Raw genomic sequence first — 6,000 nt, forward strand, 5'->3', positions numbered from 1 at the left:
GGCCTTGGGTAAATTCAGAAAATAAATTTTACAGCAAAACTTCCTCATTGCTATTTTGGAAGTTTTTATTGATTTACTATTAATTAGATTATTATAATATATTAAATAATTCAAAGTGTATAATCTTGTCTAAAAGCATCTTTGGACCAACAGATTTCCTCCTAAATTTTAAAGATGTGATTAAAAAATTCTTGGGGTGCCTGGGTGGATCAGGCAGTTGAGTGTTTCACTTAGATTCAGGTCATGATCTCACAGTTCATGGGTTTGAGCCCCATGTTGGGCTCTGTGCTGACAGCTCAGAGCCTGGAGCCTGATTCACATTCTGTCTTTCTCTCTGCCCCTCCCCTGCTTGTGCTCTCTCGCTCTCTCAAAAATAAATAAATAAACATTAAAAGAAATTCTTTACAGGGAGCCTACCCCTATTTTATATAGCTTTAAGTTAATATAACTGTAAAAAGTATTCAGAAAACAAAAACATACTAGCATTATTTTTTCTTTAACTCCAATACTGTAAAGAAATTTCAAGTTCTTATGGTATTTTTATTCTATTACTAAGTCTTCTAACTCTTAAAATCTCACACAATCAACTTACACAAAGAAAAAAAAGAGAAGAATCATTGGTTAAAGTGATCATATATGTTTACTATGCCTTATTCAAAATTATATTGTACCTCCTAATGTGTTTCTAGATCTGTGTTAACATCACAATACCCATTTTTAATCAGTTTTGAGTATTTGATCAATGTGTGATATTTAAATTGTAGTCAATACCCTTTAACAATCTTTTGATTGTACAATGTGAAACCTGATGAATTTCTAAGAAGTTTGGAAAAAATAAGATCTTTCTATTTAAAAAATGTACAGTGTATATGTTGATATATGACACAAGAACTATTGAACAGATGGAGAATAGGTGCCATCAGCTTTAATCCGAAGACATTAAAATACTAATATTAACAAAACCAACATTTTTTTATTGAATGGCACTTGTGCCCCCAGGATATTGTGTGTTAGGTATTGTAATTCTAATTGTGTGCCTTCCTACTTTCTGGTAAGTAAGGGGAGACTGTCTTTGGCCATTCGTTCTTATTGAACATTTATGTGCAAATTCCATAAGGAAATAATCTGCCTTCAACAACAAGGTGCTGACTTTTTTTGTCATTTAATGTCTCTTTTGTTTGCTTTGAGGCTGTCTTTAATTGAGGACAGTTGATAGGTGCGAAATCTCTTGGGAAGGTAATCAGATACCTGCTTTTATGACACAATTCTTCTATCTACAAAATGATATCTAGAAATAGTGTATTTCCAGTAGTGATACTTGAAAATGATTTATTTTTACTTCCCAGAGTTTCCCAAATTTCTGGATTTCTTATGAAGGTGAGTAATTTATCCTTGAATTTATTTTACTTTTGTGTCTATTTATATTCAAGTCATTTCGCCATTCTTGTTGGTCAGCCAACATCTTAGTTCTGTTTGTGTTGTGTTTGGGTATGAGGATTTGCTCTGCAATCAGATATAGAAGAGATTAGGGGCACCTGGGTGGCTCAGTCGGTTGAGCGACCTACTTCGGCTCAGGGCATGATCTCATGGTTTGTGACCTTTGTGAGTTCGAGCCCCGCGTCAGGCTCTGTGCTGACAGCTCAGAGCCTGGAGCCTGCTTCTGATTCTGTGTCTCCCACGCTCTCTGCCCCTCCCCCATTCATGCTCTGTCTCTCTCTGTCCCAGAAATAAATAAACATTAAAAAAAAATTTTAAAGATATAGAAGAGATTAAAAAATAAAAATACATATTTGGGAACATAAAAAAGCATTAGAAAAACTTTTTTAACATTTCTGCTCCGTTTATAAGTCACACTAATGACTGCTTTGCTTCTCAGTAATTTTCCATTTGTAACATTTTATACCTGGATACACAAATGTAATGCAATTGAACAAGAAAACAATTATCTGTCTGGTGGAAATAAATGTATTTATCTCATTGAAACAATTGACTTGTTTAAAAATACACAGAAGTTCTGTTCAGACTGCGGTTACCTGTAATTTGTAAAGAATTTCCAGGAAAGAATTAAAATCCTTTGATGTAATGGGATCAGCTATTGAAGCCATTGGTTGTGAATGATAAATTTCCATTCAGAATTCCTCTGTCATAGAAACCTCTATTTGGAATCATTTTGGTTTTGAGAGCTTTTTTCAATAATCTCTGAGTTTTGGCTGGATCCCTGGAAAACTGCACGCAAATGCTGTATCTTCCAGTGAAAGCTTCATGTTGACTTGTGGGTTCTATGTCAGTGGAACGTTTCAGTGCTTTTTGGCCTGGCTCAAATGTTTCTTGGCATTTTCTGAGGAGTTTGTCCCATCCCATCTATAGGATCACACTGGATTCTGGATAAATTCTTAAAGCCATCATTCATCTGCAAGCTAATTTGGGATTTTATTGGGTTTTGGAAGTGGCCTAATACCATTGGGCAATTGAGGATTCAATATTTTTAATACTATTTTCAAGGACATACCTACTTTAAAAATAATACAGGGAAAAACTACTTTTCCCTTAGTCCAGTAATTATTTTTCTGTATCTGATCTTTTCACAGAGGTCAATGTCCTGTTTTAATTTCTCAGTGTATTTTTTGCTCTCTTCACCAGTTTCTAAAATTACTGCAGATCAACAACATTTTCATCTTTCTTAGAGAGTGCTCTGGCTCTGGGCTGACTTCAGTCTTGTGATGTGGGACTGATGTGTGTTTTCATTTTTCACATTAAAAGTACTGCCACAGCTAGTTACTTTTAGTTATAACATCATAGAATGTTGGTGCCCATAGGTGCCCTGAAGATGGCCTTGTCTAGCCCTCTTGTTTTACACATCAGGGGAACCAGGCCCAGTTCCTTAGCTCGCACTGGAAGCTTAGGGTGGAACCTGTGGCCACTTCACAACAGAACTGGTCTATAGGAGCACCCCCTCACCCCCTACCAGAATGCTTAAGATCCAGCCCTATTCCCTGTCTCAGGTTTTGTATCTTAAATCTTAAATCTTAGTTTTCCCTAATGCTTTTTAAATAACTCCCCATACTTCCTATGAATTTGGAAAACCAGCAGGAAAAGATTTGTTTTATGTTTGGTTGGGATTTCAGAGTGTTACGTATGATACCATTCTCTTCATGTTTTGAGCCATCAAGAAATAAATGTAGGAAAGTGAAAGGGATCAAAATTACTGCCTTCTTACAAATAATGTTGGGTTTGGGACCACATGGTAGACTCAAGGCTAAAGCAGGCTTCCTGTGCCTCCTACAGAATGTAGCCACCCACTGATAGATGGAGAAGTGTCCCCATCTGACCCCCGTGTAAGACCACTCTCAGGAAGAGCTGTCAGACTAGTACCTCTGAGAGACCCCAATGGAAGGCTAGGGGCCTCCCACCAGAGCACTTTACAAGGACTCTGGCAAACTGTAGCAGCCCTCTACCACCCATAGGAAGCAGCTCCTTTCAAGTAGGCCATGGTCTGGTGAGTCTTTGTTTTCTATTCTTTTTGTTCTTACCTTACTATTCTTGCTTCCTGTAAGCCTTATGACACCAGCGTCATTTACATTCCCCCCCCCTTCCCCCTGCATGATGAGTTATTTTCCTGTTATTCTCCCGAATAGAGTTGAAAAGACAAGTACAGTAAAGTCAGCCTAGGCAACTGACCGTTTGCATTTGAGGAAAATAAATGAAAATTAGGCAGTGGTGATGAGAACGCCTTGAACATGTGCTCAGAACATTCACAATAACAGGAAATGAAGAACTCTTCTACTCCGTCATCACCAGGGCATTCTTCTGTCATTTTTAAGAGTAAGCTGGGGGAAGACTTTTCCTCTTTATCTGCTGTCTTTATGTAAGCTTGGCCAGAGCTCACTGTTATAGTTTAATAAATATATTCCCAGGTATCTGTAGACAGTGTCAAATTATCTTGTTTTGTTTTGCTTTTGCCTCCTTCTGGACCTGAATTAAGTAAAATTTCAGGTCATAGAATTGTCTTGGAATTTTTAGTTGATTTTCACTTTTATGTAGATAGGTATCTACTGGGTTTCATGACTTCGTTTTATTTTCCAGATGTTTTCTGAGTGATCATCTTGTTTCTTTACCTTCTGCATTAACAGTTGAAGGTAGTTACCTACGACAACCTAGAGAAGATTTAACAGTATCCTTCCTATTAAGAGACTTGTTTTCTTTAGGATTTCTTGCCTTGTGGAACTTGTCGCACCTGTGTATAGACACTTTTACTTAATTCAGAGGTAAATTAAAAGTAATCAAAAATTATAATGTTCTGGACAATCACGGATTCTTCCCCACTGTTATGCTTACTCAGAGTTTGCTTCCTTTTATTAGGTTTAAGGCCATTTAGATAAAAATACTGAATTGTAGAGTAGGTTTCAAATGTTATGGTTTAAGATGTTAAGATTTAAGATGTTTCAGTGCATTCTTGAATTGAAACCATCACCTTTTAGATTAATTGTTTCTGAAGAATTGGTTTCACTGACATCTCTTGAATCATCATCGTGTTTTTGCTTAGTGTGCATGTCAAGTGTCTGTTACAGTGAAAGCTGAGATGTGGCACACAGGAAATAACACAGAGGTAGACATGGTACACAGTGGAAGGCATGGGGGCAGTAGAGAGTAGTGGTGGAGTCCTATGGACCTGGGTTGAAACTCAGTTCTATCAACTGACTTTCATAATCTCTCTGGTTCAGTTTGCTCATCTGAACAATGGGCATACCAATTAATGTCTTCTACTTCAAAAGTCTTGTGAGGATTAAGTGAATTAATACCTGGAAAGCCTTTTAGAGCAGTGTCTGAAATATCATATGAGCATTATAAATCTTAGCTGTTAAACAGTCTTAACATTCCTGGGGCACCAGGGTGGCTTAGTTGGTTGAATGTATGACTCTTGATTTCGGCTCAGGTCATGATCCCAGGTTCATGGGATCAAGCCCGTCTTCAGGCTCTGTGCTGAGCATGGAGCCTGCTTGAGATTCTCCCTCTCCTTCTCCCTCTCTCCCTCTGCCCCCCTCCCCTGCTTGCTCTCTCCCTCTCTTTCTAAAATAAAATTTAAAAAATAATAAAAAAATAGTCTATATATTCTAATTGGGTTAATGGATCAATGTTTATCTGTATTTTTAAGTGTTTTTCTTGGTACATTATTATTTGGGAAAACTGGATTAGAAAGATTTCTGATGTATTCCTTGCTTGCATTTGTTAAAAATTAAAAAAAATTTTTGTTTTAATGTTTATTCATTTTGAGAGAGAGAGCCTACAAACACAAGTGGGGGAGAGCAGAGAGAGGGAGAGAAAAAATCCCAAGCAGGTTCCGTACTGTCAGCACCGAGCCCGACTTGGAGCTCAAACCCTAGAACCCCAAGATCATGACCTGAGCCAAAATTAAAAGTCCGACGCATAACCGACTAAACCACCCAGGTGCCCGCTGGTTTGAATTTTTAAAGGTGAATTGTGTATCAGAAGACTAGGAGCCTCAATTGTGTATAATTTAATACTAATAAATAAAGTTGGGTTTTGGGTTGTCTGTGTGAAATTATTTGATGATTTCAGGGAATTTATTTCCCACTGCCAAACTGTATTTAATTGTCTTCATTGTTGTCATTGGTTTTGGCACTAAAATTGTCGTATAGTCATAATTGCTCAGATTAGAAGGGAAATATTGAAGAAGTCGTCCTCCAGTTATTAACAGATTAACAAGCATAAAATAGTTGGATATTTTTGAGGAATGTAGGATAACCTAATACCCAGGGGCATAATATCCCAAGGAGAAAATTTCCTAATGTGTGTTTTGGGTGTATGGAGTATTAATGTGGGTATACCAATTTTATCATGTAAAGAATTGCGAAGGAAAAGTTTTAGGGGAACCTAAAAGTTTTACTTTAGCTTGTGTAATAAACTTGACTACATCAATATCTGGAAAATAATTAGAATACCAGATTATGTTGAGTGCCTAAAGAAATATGTTTGACAACT

The sequence above is a fragment of the Lynx rufus genome, unplaced genomic scaffold (genome assembly GCF_022079265.1).
Source record: "Lynx rufus isolate CCGP_SWC_20201006 ecotype Redwood Valley unplaced genomic scaffold, mLynRuf1.p SCAF_4, whole genome shotgun sequence".
NCBI lineage: Eukaryota > Metazoa > Chordata > Mammalia > Carnivora > Felidae > Lynx > Lynx rufus.